This window comes from Phaenicophaeus curvirostris, chromosome 3 (assembly GCF_032191515.1).
Source record: "Phaenicophaeus curvirostris isolate KB17595 chromosome 3, BPBGC_Pcur_1.0, whole genome shotgun sequence".
Classification (NCBI taxonomy): Eukaryota; Metazoa; Chordata; class Aves; order Cuculiformes; family Cuculidae; genus Phaenicophaeus; species Phaenicophaeus curvirostris.
Window position 1 is genome coordinate 55604569 of NC_091394.1, and position 15057 is coordinate 55619625.

The window sequence follows — 15057 nt, forward strand, 5'->3', positions numbered from 1 at the left end:
AAAAAAACCCAAAACAACAAAAAAACCCCAACCCTGCAAACCAAGCCCAAATAAAAACACCCCCCCTTGCCTTCTTACCTTCCCTTTACCTTTCCTCCAAATTCTTTTGAGAAATGAGAGCAACTTTGACTTTGCTTACTTGACCTCTGAGCAAATTTCAGACCATGTTGCTGAAGTCTTACTTCTCAGTCCTTTGTCTTGCTTTTACAGTTACTGCCTTGATAATTGCTTTGTTGCATCTCTTTTATGTTTCTTGCCATTTTTCATATCTGTTCCATTTTTGCCTTTTCTGAAACACCAAAAATCCCCCAAACTTCATGAAGCTTTAATAAAATTTTCACTTGTGGTACAGATAATCATATTTCAATCTGCATTCCATGTATCATATGCCATGACACTACCGTCTTCCTAGCTAGAATGCTTTCTGCTCTCCTGCAATTGTTGGTCTGGTTTTTAAATGCTTTTAGTCTGGAGGGAACATGGATTTTTTTTGTTTGTTTGTTTGTTTGTTTTGTTCTGTTACTGATTTTTCATAAGAAAGCAGTTAATGTTATCCTTTTGGAAATTATACCTTCTTTTCCTTCCCGCCCCCAAAATGCAAGCCTTTGTTCATTTTGGTGAGAACATGTAACATTGTCTCAGCTGTTTGCATTCAGAATTTTATTTAGTGATTTTTTTGAAAAAAATGAATATAATTAAAAGCCATCAACAGCCAGGTAACTATCTTTGATATGCCTTTGCCTATTTCTGATGTAAACAGAATGAATCTTTAAAAGCAATAAAATAGGTGTTCTTTTTTAATGGAAAGGTTTAATTAGTGTTTGTCAGTTTATGCTTTCTAGACTAATTAGACACTTCCACAATTAGTGGATTTATAGCTGCTAGCTACCTCATTTCTGTACTTACATAACATATAATTTGTGACAGTTTGGCTGGAGTGCATTGTAGCATTTTGTTACTTGGTTTAGTTTGAATAATTTTTGATGCCATTAAATCTTTTTTTCTTACACTGACACTGCTAATCTAAAATTAATCAATTAAAATAATGGAACTGTACAGTTCAGAGATGTGAATTTTTTGGAAAAATTTAGCATAAACTACTGAGAGAATGAGAAATTCTCAAACTATTACACAGTTGGTGATATAAATTAAGAGACTGACTTATTCATAGAGCATGAGAAAGGGCTGGTTGTTCTGTTGGCTATGTGGTGTAAGTTGATACTACACAAGTTAGTCCTCCTTGTCTGTACTCTAACCATTTGTAGCTGTGAAAATATGCATATTCCAGCTGTAAGCAGATGTATTTTGCAGAAGAAAAAAAAAAAAAGTGGTGGATGGAGTTGACCTGATCTTTGACACCAGGATATGTAGTATAAAGGATGACTAAAAATATTCCTGCAGTGATTTGAGTGTGTTGGTTTTCCATTTTCCTTATAGCGGAGCAAGTCTTAATTAAATTAATTATGACATTTTAAAATGTTGTGACTACTGCGTGAAGTCAAGAGCCTCCTTGAAATTCTTATTACTGGAAGAAGATTTTGAAGCACTGCTGCTTTCTCTCCTGTGGAAAGGTTATGCTGCTTTACAGGTGATGTCTGAACAAGTGTTTACTTGGTAATTTGTTTTCTCATGTCTTGTTGTTTCTCTTAGGTAACCTGCTTAGATGCCAGAGTTTTAATTTTCTTCTCATAAGTATTTAATTTGTGCTATGTTCTTCTGTCAAGATTTGAATTTGCAAATTTGTTAGCAAATGTGTGGGGGTTTTTTTCTTCTCAAAAACTCTCTTTGTAGATCTTTCAAAGCAGAGCAACATTTTAAGCCAGTTGTGTGAGGGGCAAAGTGCTCAAGTTCTATTGAGAATGGTTTTTTTTTTCAAATTGCATTTGAAAATTCCTGTAACGTTAGTGGTCATCAACCGAGATTTAACTAGCTTTGTGCTCTGGAGCATTGCCAAAGTTCTTGTGTTTCAGTTGGCGGAGAGAGGGATAAGTTAACTATGAAGCAAAGAAAAAACCCAAAGACGGTGTGATTCAGGCTTCATAAACTTTAAAATGTAATGAGAAAGCTTATGGAAATATCCATGTTACAAATAACGTGCCTTACTTGTTGATAATAAAGTACGTAAAATGTTGCAAGGTGTGCATTTACCAACTGCTTTGATTGTGCTCATCTTCCTGTAAGTAAGTTGAGAATACTTGACACCCAGCAAGACAGGCAGGAATGAATGCTCAGCTGTTACAAAATAAATGCATAATGCACATTCCTTCCAAATGTTTCGTTATGTATAGGGGATACCTAAAGGAAAATTTTAGTGCATCCTATAAGCTATAATAATAATAATAAACTGTGTAATTTAGCCAAATATTTGTGTTTTATATGGTTACTTACATGTGTTAGTTTGTGGACATTTATTTCTTCTTTGGTAGCTTTTGGGATAATAATTCAGGGCCTAAAAGTATTTATTACAGTTCTTTTACACTATCTTCTGACGCAGCAGGCTTGTTTGGCAGGCCACCTGGTAATCATCCTGTGGCAGAAGCAAGGTGTTGGGACTACTGTGTGTTTTTCTTCTGACCTCTAGTTTTTGAGTAGTCAGCCAGATTGCCCCTTGGATGGCTATTCTCAATTGCTAGAGAAGGAGGAATAAGCTGGTATTAAACAATTTAGAGTATGTGTTACTGCAACAAAAAAGGTGACTTTAAAACTACTGTTGGTCTTTTATGCAAGTAAAATTTCACATAGAAGTGGAGCAGTGGGACAAAATGTTTCTCATAACTTTTTGTAAATATGTTCGGAACTTTTGTGAAGCCTTGGAAGTGGAGAGGTGTGGGAGGATGAATTGCCTGTATTCTTCCTTTTATCATAATTAAAAAAAACCCAACATCCCAACTTTAAGGCTTGTTAATGCATCTGTGTTTACAAAATGAAGCAATTGTGGGAGAGGGTTTTCTTGATTGCGTTATTCCCTTAAACAATGTGTTATGCCTTTACTGTTGCAGACTCAACTGATTATGGAAGCATGGAAATAACTTACTTATGCTGCTTTTAAAAAAGTACAAAACCACACATTTCACTAGCTGATCTCTGCTTCCATGGGAATGGGTACTACATTCAATGGTTAAAATATCAACTTTAAATGTTATCTTACTGTTAGTGCTATTTGTAACATGTTTTTTGGTAGTTTGTTTTTTTTTTTTTTAACTAATTGGATGTGTACCTTCAGCTCAATTGCTAAACAGTTGTAATTGAATGTACAGTGAATTCCGTTCTATAAAATATGTCATATACAAACTCTCAAGTAGCATTTTCATGTTCAAACATTTCCATGGATTTTTTCAGTCTTTACCATTTTAAAGTGGCAATAAATATAAAAAACTTTTTATTATTTATACTGGTGCCAAATTATATGTATGGATAACATGATGGATCATATTGAGATAATGCACAAATAACCAGTGCTTGGCATCTCATGATATAATGCATGTTTTCTATCCTAATTTATGACTTCACCATTTCTTAACAGAAGCATCCCAACCTTTTGCTTTTAATATATGCAGTATGGATAAAATCTAAACATGGTTTTATAATGTTTAAAATATTCAGTTTGAGTTTAAAAAAAAAATATACTGTGTATTTGTTAATTTGGAAGTACTGAAGGAGTGGCTACACAGACATAAACAAGGCAGATTTTCATCAGCTGCTTTGTGCTTGTTCCCACTCTGCTCCCTGGTGTTTATTATAGATATGTAGGTATGCTGATTTAACACATTGGCTGTTTTCATTTTGAATTATTAATGTTGGTATTTTTAAGCATGCAGAAATGAGGACGGGAGGGGGAAGGTTTGATTTCCCTGTGCAGTTTCTACTGATTAAAAATTATTAAGAAAAGAAGAAATCTGGTAGAGGTAAACCTGTGTTTCCCTGAAAAATTGGCTTTTTTTTCCCAGTTGTCACAGGAATAGAAACTGTTACAATTAGGATGAGAGCGGCTCAGACAGTAGAGCTGTGAGGTTGTCATGATGATGTAGAAGGGAGTGTTTCTACCAGATCTTTCCAGTGTCATTAAAATTAGGTTAATATGAAAGAGAGGGTTGAGCCTCACAGAATGACTTTGGTAGATGAACAAGCACTTGGAGCTCCTTAAATTCAGCCTGACAGGACTTAATCCAGTTTTGTTAATCTGTCACTTTGAGATGGGATATTCCCGGATATAAAATTGTTAAAACATTGTGGTGATGTACAACAAGTTGAGATGACTCCATTTCTTTTACGTTTTGATAAGCAAAACTTGCTGCTGTAAGCAGCTGTGGAAACCAAAAGCGTGGAATTGTGTGATGCTGGTGGTTGGCTCTTTAGGTCAAAGGTTAATCTGAGCGATCGGTGATTGGCAGTTTTAAGTTTAAATGTATGTGTGTAGTTAATAAGTACTACAAATGAGAAAAGTCTATGCTAAAAGCTCTTTGCTTTTGTCACAGTGTCAGGTGAATTGCCAGCAGCCTTGACCCCTGCCTTTTGTGGCTAACAGTTTATTTCAGTGTTTGTGGTTTGCTGGACTACAGGTTCAGGAGAGAGCATTATTTCTCATGTCTGGATTGTGTGTTGCACTTTGATCTATGAGACCATCCACTCCTGAGAAATCTCTAAACTAACTGCCATGAAATCAGTTTCAGGGTTCCTGTCATCTTGATTTGTGTTTTCTGAAACTGTTTCCTGTCATAAGTGCATTTTTTCTTCTGTATCAAAATTCATGGATATTTATGGTCTGTAATGGTACAACTAACTTGTAACAACATATTAGATTTGCTACAGCCTTATCAGAATATCTTCAAAACATCTATGTCCTTACAGTCAGCATCAACTATACAGGCCGTTGCATTTATAGAAAAATTCTCATGCTAAATTAGTACTATACTTTTAATTCCTTAATGCTGTGATTTTCAAGTACTGAAGTGATGTGAAATGGAAGTGTATAGCCATGATGTTTCTAGTTAGCCATGTTTTTATATTCTTGTTTGATCTCTATAATTATTTGCTTCCCTGAGCTGTCGTTCAGATTGCATATTAAACGCTCATTATTTAAAATCTTTGAGTGTCACCTCAGTTAGTAGTGTAATGGTCTTTATTCACAGCATCCCGCTCTGAAGATACAGAGTACTGCTTCAGAAGCTCTGCATTCTACTGCCTTGTTGTCAAGCTGTTAAAAGAAAGAAATGATATCTCCTGAACTGCTTGTTTTCCTTAAAGTAGCAACTTATTTCTTCTCATATTTCAAATACTCTTACTTTCAAATTTGTTTATCGATTTTTGTCTTATTCTTTCAGTGTAACAATGTTAACTCTCATCTCCAGAGCTTTACTGTATTTTGGGTTTTTTTTAGTTCTATATTATTTGTGATAATTAATGTTTGTGTGATAATTATTATTAAAACAGAAGCTAGCAAAAATGGTACACTGCTTTACTTGGCAGATGCATGAATCGCATACGCTGCACTAATGAGCCTGTAGCTGAAAACAAGGAAGCAGTGAAGAGGGAAGGAATTAATAGAAGTACATATAACTCCTGACGCTATTCAAAAAATATGCTGTCTCTCTCTACGTATAACTGGGGTCCCAGCTAAGTATTTGCTTGGTGTTTTACACTCTTCTACTACACAGCTGAAATTACATTGTACAGCCATCTGGATACATGGGTGACCAGTACTTTGTGCCTGGGTAGGGGTGGTTTAGTACAACCATAGCAAGAACTGAGGTTCTCTTATAGGTCCTTTTATGTGTAGTTGCTGGAATCTGATTTATGTCTGTACTATTTAAAAACAAGGGGCAAAATGTTTTGCTATTAAATTCACGCTCTATCGTTAATTCTATTTGGAGGGTAGTTCTGATTTGCTTTGGCTTCCAGTTTAGCAATACTTATTTTGTATTTTCACAGTATTGATTGGGATTATTCCATGCTGATCTTCTAAAGGATAAAGGACACATACATATGTGTGCATGCATATACTCTCACATTTACAAAATAAAATAAAAGGTGAATAAATTTATTGTTCTTTCTCCCCTCTTATTTGGGAGAGGAGTTAGATGAGGTAGTTCAAAACTTTGTGCTGGAGTAGCCAGCTGGTGATAATGATCTGGTAGCTGCATTTCTGCTGTTCACCACACTTCACCTGTAATGCAGATCACCAGATGGCAGTGGGCTGATCCTTTGCTGATCTTTCTAATTTCAAGGGAGTTACTTTCCATGTCCTAACTGGAGGCATCCTAGCTCAGCCTGCTTATGCTTACCAAGGAAGGGAAAGCCATGCTGGTGTCTTCCTGCCCTCCTGACCCTGCCCTTGCCCTTGTGCGAGCAGTCTTGAGGTTTGTAAGGAAGCTGCTTGAGAGGGGAACAAGGAGCTCTGTGACTCCGAAATCGGCTCTTGGCAGCTTGAAAGCATGCTTATGCTCCACTTTGATACTTCACAACTCTCTCCCAGCTAAGGAAACTATAACTTGAATCCCTAAAACATTTACTCAATTATGTAGCTACTAGCTTTCTGTAGTGATGACTATAGAATATAGACTTCTTTCCGTCCCTGTCTTTACAGCAGCAGTTCCTAATTAGGCTGGGATCCCTCTGATGTAAGAACACTTGTAAGGAGGGTAGCAAAAGCCTTGCAAAAGCAGGGGCCAGAGTTAGAAATGAGGGGGAAACCTTGGGAACTGGACGTAGCCTGGATTCTCTGCTCTCCTCAAGGTGGACAGGGGACAGACTTTATGTTCCAGTACTGTGAAGGTATTCTCTCAGCATTGGCTATGCTTGCCTTAATTAATGGCAAAATCTGAGCTATGGAAACTCTAGCCGAAGCAGAGAGTTTCTTATGTGGTGTTTGGGGATGAAAACTTGTTGCAGAAAGCAGGGCAATCCTGCGGAATTATAGGACTGATAATACACCCTCCAAAATATTTTGCAGAAGACGAAAGTCAATGTTTGGCACCGGGAGGTGTGCGTGTATGTGAACATATTTGACAATGACTGCCAAAATGCCTAGGTTTGGGTGAAATTCTGACAGGGCAATTAAGCAGCATGTATTTCTAACAGAGGATTTTCTGATAGAAAATGCTTTTACAACTGTAATCTCCATTTGTTGCCTTCATCTGAGTATTCTGAAAATAACTAGTGTTCTGTGTTAAGGCGGATTATTTTTTCAAGTTATCACTGTAAAATAATGAATGAATGCCTTGTGAGTATTTTGCAAGACCTTGTCTCTCTTCTCTAGAGTTTCTCAACTCCTGCCTTTCTGGGATGCAGCCGTTCCTCCCTGCAGTTTCAGTTATCTTTCTGCTTTTTTTGTATTCTAGCTTTTGGATCCTGGCCATTTGTGCACTGCTCAGAGGTTCATGAAATGTATTTCTGATAAGCAAGGATTAGGTGGGTTTAAGTGAACTATAGATGAGTCGGTGGGAAAAGAATTAATTAGGAGTTAAAGTCTGAAAACCCATTCTTACTCAATTTTTTTCTTTTAAAATTTGAATGCATGAATGGATGCCTCTGAGAATCTGTAGCACAGCTGAGCCACAGCTACAGAGGCTGAGCTGGATTCATGTCTGATGGAAGAGGAGTTGTCAGCTTTGGTCTTCTGGCAAGTGGGGACAGCAAAGGCAAGTGCAGGGGTGTGCACTTACAGATGGTAATAGTATTCCTTTTTGAGGAAAAACAGCTGTCTTGTTTATATAACAAATAGTGACATGAATGAGGTATGTCTGTGCTGTCTGTGAGTGGTGCAATTTAGTCTCTTCCTACAGAAAGGTAGCTTTAGTTTTAAGGATTCTCCCCCACCTCTTTTTCTGTATTAAGTGGATTTGCATTTTCCATTGGGTTGTGATCTCTGTAATACCTCGATCTATTCACATGTACTAGTCTGATCTAACACAACTAGAAGGTTATATAATGCAAATTCCCATGTTCTAGAAATAAAGAAATGGGCTAAATGGAGACCTCAGACTGGGCATCCCTACATGAAGCAGCAGCAGGGTGCCAATCAGGAGCTCTCCTCAGGTACCTGTTTTTCTCATCTGGACTCTGCTTTTCTTTGCTCCGTTTTAAACTTGGAATAAGACTAAACACAACTTCTGCACAAGCATAGATTAGCGGTCTAATCTCAAAACATCTTTTGTGGTTAAACGCAGAACTGAGATCTGAGCTACTGTGTTTAATAAAGCACTTATCACTTTTTAGATAAGAACAGGTCAAAATCAGAGTCAGAACCTCGCTATTCCTTCCCAATTCACCTTTGACTAGAGTGATTTAATTGAATATACAACATGTATTTGTCAGATAACTTCTGTAGGGATGAGTTGGTGGCAAAGATAAATTTATTTCCTTACATCTGTAAGGAAAGTAACACTGACTTTTCTAATGATTTGCTGTTCCTCGTGGCCATACACAAAGTTTCCAGCAACAATTACTTTCTGAAGTCTTTGGTTTCCACCTAGACCACTTCTTTAACCCTTCTTTCTTCTAAGACTGAGGGTTGCCAGGTCTGGAATTTGCATAATACTTTGGAAATCTCTAGAATGAAATGCCTGATTGACCTGGCAAAAACCCCACAGTCATGGTATAAGAAATTAGACTTAGGCCATTGCTGTGTCCTGATCTGAAGGTATCCCCTGCCTGGGAAATATTGTGTGAGTAGTGGGCCATGAGGAAACTTTCAGCCTTGTGAAAACCATAGGTCCAAAGACTTGATTTCAGGTAATTTCTATGTGGATTGCGTGAAGATATTTCTCTCTCTTCCCATTTAGTGCTTACTAACTGACAACCAGGAACTATTTATATTTCCTCATTATTTGATAGGAGATCTTTTGAAATTGGTCCATGTGCCAATAAGTGGAGAGAAGCTGAAATCTTTCTCTACTCTGTTTTTGATATCCAAAAACACGTCGTAGAGGTGGAAAACACACAGCAAGTTACCAGTTTTTCTTTACAGTAAATATTTTTCATGCATCAAGTCTTTCACTGCTTTTATTGAACTGCCAGCTTGCCAACTCCCTGGGTAAGTATCCAAAGCTGTAGTGAGTTTGGCAGTCTAACAAATGTTTTTTATCAATCTAAAAAGAAATTTGACGTGTAAATTCAAAGGAAATAGTAGCAGAGAATAAGCTTTTTTAGGGTCGCTATATAATACTGAGAATTCAGGGTTTAACCGAATGTCACTGTGACCTAGATTTTGTTTTATTTTAATTAAAATAAAAGACTTGATTACTGGATCAAGATCTTTGAACAGCCCAAAGCACAACAAATGATCCTCTCTCTATAACATGGAAAGCCCCTATAGCTTAAACATCATGCCCTCTAAACCGTCAGCAAGGAGCTCGTGCAGTACTGTTGCTGTAGTGGTCAGTCTGTTGTTGGAGTGACTTCTTCACCAGAGAGCTCCAGCTCAGAGAAGTTTTTGTTGCTTTGTCTGTGCCGGGCCTATGCAGAGCCAGAGCGAGCCAAGGCCAATCACAAACCAGCCAATCTCTGCGCCACAGCTTGTCCATCCTTGTGTGGTTTTCCATTCCTTTCTTTTTCAATCTCAAGGATCCTGATCTTGGGCTCGCACCATTCTTGTTGGCATCGCAAGACTCTTGGAGGCCAGTGTAATGTCATCACTTTTTTGCCATAGGAAAAATGGAAACACATGGAAAATGGTGAAGAAGAGATGTTAATGGCAGAAGATCATGGCCCTGATTTGATTAATTCTCAGGATTTTAGGAGGCAATGCAGCATCAGCAGAGCAGTTTAGCATATTATCACTGCAAGGAGGGCAGAGAACACCTGATAGCCTGTGAGGGTTTGGATTATTTGCCTTCACACAGTCAAGTTTATAAGGAATGGCTACGAGAGAAAAACTACAGGTAAACTTAAGTACTGTTTAGTTGCCTCTATCATATGGGTAATTTGGACAATCCAAGAAGATGCCTGACGGCAGAAGGAATTAAAAGAACATTATTTATTGTTTCTGTACACAGGAAAATGCTTTCAAAAGAATACAGAAAGATCAAAGTGGCAAGCAACTATGATTAAAAGCATTTTTTGAAAGTGCTTATGCTTGCGCTCTTTGCAAATTGTAGAGTATACAAATAAATTCATTAACTACTCAATGTATACAACTTAAAAGGAAGAAACTTTGCAGAGGTTTGAGGGAATGTTCTCTTATTGAGACTTTTCTTGGAATTTGTTGCTTTTTAGTGTAATCTGAAGTAAACATGGGGTTTGAAACTCAGTAGGGGTGCTCTACTCCTAGATGATACTAGCAATAAACCAGAAATATTTTTTTTGTGTACAATTCTTATTAGCAATATAAGTTTAGGAGAGACAGAAACTAGAGGTAAAGGTTTGCACATTTATATGATAAGTGCTCAGTGCATTAGTTGCAGTGGAACGAAAGGGGAATTACTTTGAAATGAGTTATGAGTGCTCTACTGAATGATTAATTGTGAAGTCATAAAAGTTTGAGATGGCATCAACATCTGACAGCAGATTGCACTGCTGCCTATATATTAAAAAAACAAAACAAAACTTAAAAAAAATTCCAACCATGTTCCTTAGCCAAATGGGTATGGCTTTCACCTAAAGGTAGAGTATTGTTGAGTGTACGCTTTCAAAAGAGATATTGGCAAAACCAGCCTCTTGCTCATGCAGTCATAGTTAAAAATAAAAAATGCTCTAACAAGTAAACTGGTATGTATGTGAGAGGAAGCATGGCAAATAGGCCTGTGCTATAGGTGACTGTCTTTTCATATTTCTAGAAAAGAGTGGGATGGATGGCTGCTGATGGGGCTAATTGGAACAATAGTTGGGATGCTGGATTTTTTGGTTCATCAGATAACTGACTCTCTCATCATATTGAAATGGGATCTGGTGGAAAATAACCTGCAGGTGAGCAAGAGGAAGTCAGAGTAACCTCATCTGTGTTTGTTTATTAGAAAATCCACGTTGTAAAGTTTTAACTGCCTAAGTGCTGCCTATCTAGGCAGGTGTGGACATCAGATACCCTGCGATGCTTCATGTAGTCATGCTTTGGTGTACTTTGTTACAACTTAAGACTATAGTGCAGTATAATATCTGATGGTGTTCTCGGCTTGAGATTGATGAAGACTTTAAAATATTGTGGTCTTCCTTTTCTTCCTTGTATATGAAGAGCATGTGCTACTTTAGCTTATCTTGGTGTCCAATGGAAGTCAATGTGGACTTGATTTCAGATATATTATTGCTTTCTATGTCTGTGACAGCTACCTTTTGCTAATGCTATCATAGATTATTCTGGAAGGACTAATTTGTCCTTAATGGGTATCATCATCTCTGTGTTAACTGGAATGGTGGTGGAATCACTGAATGGCTAAAAAAAATGTAAAATGTTAAGATGTCTCTGACTGTGTTTTCGTCTGGAAAGAGAAGCGAGTAGTGAATTTTTCACCTGTTTTGTGATATCTATAGCAGGTAATATGAACACTGAAGAGGTTTTTGTGAGAAAGGGGCTTTGAGCTTTTGTTCCAGCTGAATCCTGACCAGGCAGGGTCAGGTATCCTGTCAGCCAGTGCTGGGGGAAATTGTATAACCATCAAGCATGGGTGTGTGGCCAGCAGGCACAACGATTTGTGCAGAAGTGGGTAGAGGTCTGGGCTGACAATGCCACTTCTGTGCTCAGCAATGGTAGCAGGGAGCTGCCCAAGATGGTCCTCGGCAGCCAGGGGAGAAAGTGAAGTCACCCTGGCTTAGCAGAGGCCACAACCCAGAGCTTGCTCCTGAGAGAGGGTGCATCTGTGCAGGGTTAGGGCTGGGGGCTGGGGCTGGGGCCTCTCACTGACACTGTAGCATGGCAGATAAGCTCCTTGTCTGTACAAATATGGTGGGATAGCCAATACTGCTGGAGCAGTGGAGTGGGTGGATACAGAGTTTATAGGAAGGACAGAACAAGATGGTTAGGAGGATCAGCTGCTCCTTTTTGTGAGAGGCATAGTGAATGGACAGAGCTCTGTCTTGGGACAGATGAGAGTCAGTGGAGAGCTTGTGGATCAGAGTTAGAGGGCACATGAACATGCGTGATGTGGGTGTCTGCTACAGACTATTGGCTTGTGAAGAATTAGACAAGGTTGTCTTCAGACAACTGGAAGAAGTTACGTGGTCACTGCCCCCCCTATCTTTCCAGTGTCTGCTGGAAGGACAACACAGCACAGCACTAGCAATCTGTGAGGTTTCTGGAGTGCTTTGATAACAACTTCCTTATAAATGATTAAGAAACCAATAAGGGGACATGCTCTGCTGGATCTTATACTTACAGACAAGGAAAGACTAGTCAGGGTTGTGAAGGTTGGGGGCAGCAGTGACTGTGGGATGGTGGTGTGCAGGACCCTGAGATGAAGAAAAAACATTGAGTGTGCAGGAGTGGGGTTAAGAAAGCCAAGGTGCACCTGGAGTTGAATCTGATAAGAGATATTGAAGAACAACAAGAAAGAAAAGATGTGTCTACAGGTAGATGTACAGCAAAAGGAAGACTAGGAAAAACATGGAGTTGTTGTTGAACTGGGTAAGGGACAAAAGACTTTGAAAAGGCCAAGGTACTCAATGCTTTTTCTGAGAGAACTGGCTGCTGTCATTGTGAGGCCACTCTTATTTATCTTCGAAAGATCATAGCAGTAGAGGAAAGGTTCCTGAGGACTAGAGGAAGCTAGTGGCACTTCTGTTTTTAAGAAGGATGAGAAGCATCTAGGGAACTACAGGCTACTCAACCTCACCTTGACCCTGGGAAGGTGGTATAGCAAATAATCCTGGAAACCATTTCTAACCATATAAGGACAAGAAGGTGATTGGGCACAGTCAGCATGGATTTACAGCAGGTAACAGCCTTCTACAATGAGGTGACTGGGAGCAGTGAATGTTTATCTTGACTTTATTGAGGCTTTGATAACCATCTCTTATAACATCCTCATAACCAAACTGATGATGTATCGGTTACGTTACTGGGCAACGTAAATGGACAGTAAGATGGATTTAAAACTGGCAAGAACTGCTGAGCTCAGCATTATGATCAGTGGCACAAAGTCCAGCTGGAGGCCGGTCACCATGGGTGTACTCCAGGGGTCTGGAGCCAGACACTCTTGGATATTTTCACTAATGATTGGGATGATAGGACAGAGAGCACCATCAGCAAACTTGCAAAGAAAAGCAAAACTGGAAGGAAGCAGTTCTTGATAGACCAGGTGTTTGTGTTGCCTTTCAGCCAAGGGACTCTGCGACTGAATTAGGAGTGTTGTTGCCAGCCGGTCAAGAGAAGTGGTCCTTCCCCTCCGTTCAGGAGTGCTGTGTCCAGCTCTGGGCTCTCCAGTACAAGGGAGACATGGATGTGTCCTCCACTGTTCTGTGAAATTAAGATATTGGAATTATGCTGCCAGCTGCTGAAGGACAGACTTCTATCACTGCACAGAAATATAGGGGAAGACTTATTCTGTGGTACACAGAATATATCAGAGGGATGTACTGAAGAAATTAACTATTACATTTTCTGTGAGGAAAGCATGTGTATTATTCCCCTTGATTTTTTTTTCATAAACAAACTATGTGAATGTCTGTAAAATATATAAACAGTGGATGAATACACATGCATACATGTATGTATATACATGTACTCTAGAGTATAAATACAGAAAAAAAAGAACAGCTTGACTCCAGGGCAATACAACAATTGTTATACACACTGTTGGTCCTACTGTATTATAAAATTAGTCCTGTTTTGTTAAATACAGAAGGATAACAGGTAAGCTCTCACCAGCTCTGACAGGAATTACATGTTTGTACTTTCCCATCTAAATAGTTCCTTCAGCTGCGAATGAGCAAAATTCGCTTTCATGCCTTTTGCTTTGCTGTTCCACTGTGCTGCACACTGCATTTACGAAAGCCTCGATGGGACGCGCTGCCGGGAAGGCTGTGGTGTCTGGCTGCAACACTGGACCTCAGGAGGGCAAGGGGTGTGTTTGACCCGTGCACACAATGAATCACAGCTGAGCACAGCGGCAGGCGGCAAATTATGTGGGAGCTGAGGAGCTCTGGAGACAGCATGGCTGCGGTCAGCCCAGGCGCAAACAAACAAACCAGAAACCCAGGGAACTAAAACATGTCTTTTAGATGTGAGAAGGCCTAGTATGAGAGAGATCCTTTTGGTTAGAATAAAGCAGGAAAGAGCCTTCTGTCTTTTAATAATAGCTGCAAATTCATTGAAAAAATTACTAATGTAAAACTTAGCCATTGAGGCTAAATGTCTCCTGAAGACACCATTTAGTGTTCCTGTGTGTGTTCTTAAGATCCTTTAACTCTGCTTCTGACCTGAAAAGGACCTTGATCAGTAACAACATATCATTTATAGTGCTTTTAGAGATGGGCAAAAGATCTTGGAACATGCGTGTCTTGCCTGAGAAAGTCAGTATTAACCTTACTCCTTCTCACTCCTGTCCTTCTAATGAGCCTGCACTGCTTGTTCTGTTTTTTTCCCTACAGTATGCCTTCCGCCTGCAGAGATCTGTGGGCCAAAAGATCACTGAAAATCAGGACTTGATCTATGGGTGGCAGTGCAATAATCTATTTGTCAACCGCACAGGATGGCAACCTCCGCATGACCTGGCTGTGTGTGCTTGGGTCTGGGCTGGCCACGGTGGTTCTCTCTTCAGGCTCAGTGTTGGTAAGTGTTATGGCTCTTATGTGACGAGCCTATAGTGCTCTGATCAACCAAATCCCTTGCTCTTCCAAATACTGTTTAATTCAGTATTTATTTAAAAACTCCTGTCTATTATAGAACCCATTGGAGAAGTCTCTTGGTCTTCAGCTGGATTTCACTGCCCATAACTTGTATAAAAGTGTCTGGGGTGAAATCAGTGGTGGTGGCAATGCAATTTACACTTAGCATGTGGTGTTTATAAAATAAATACAAGCAGCAGCTGGTGTAACTTGTGAAAACTGGTTGTTTGGAAGGGGCCTAAGCCAAAACCCATCAGCTTGTGTAGAAGGGGCTGTTGGATTTAGATTGTTCTTTTAGCTGTGCTA

General features: G+C 39.1%; 1 pseudogene; it reads left to right on the forward strand.

The window, feature by feature from the left end:
• The first annotated feature begins 9199 nt into the window (after window positions 1–9199).
• Window positions 9200–15057, forward strand: part of LOC138719112 (chloride channel protein C-like) — an 82000-nt pseudogene continuing 76142 nt past the window's right edge.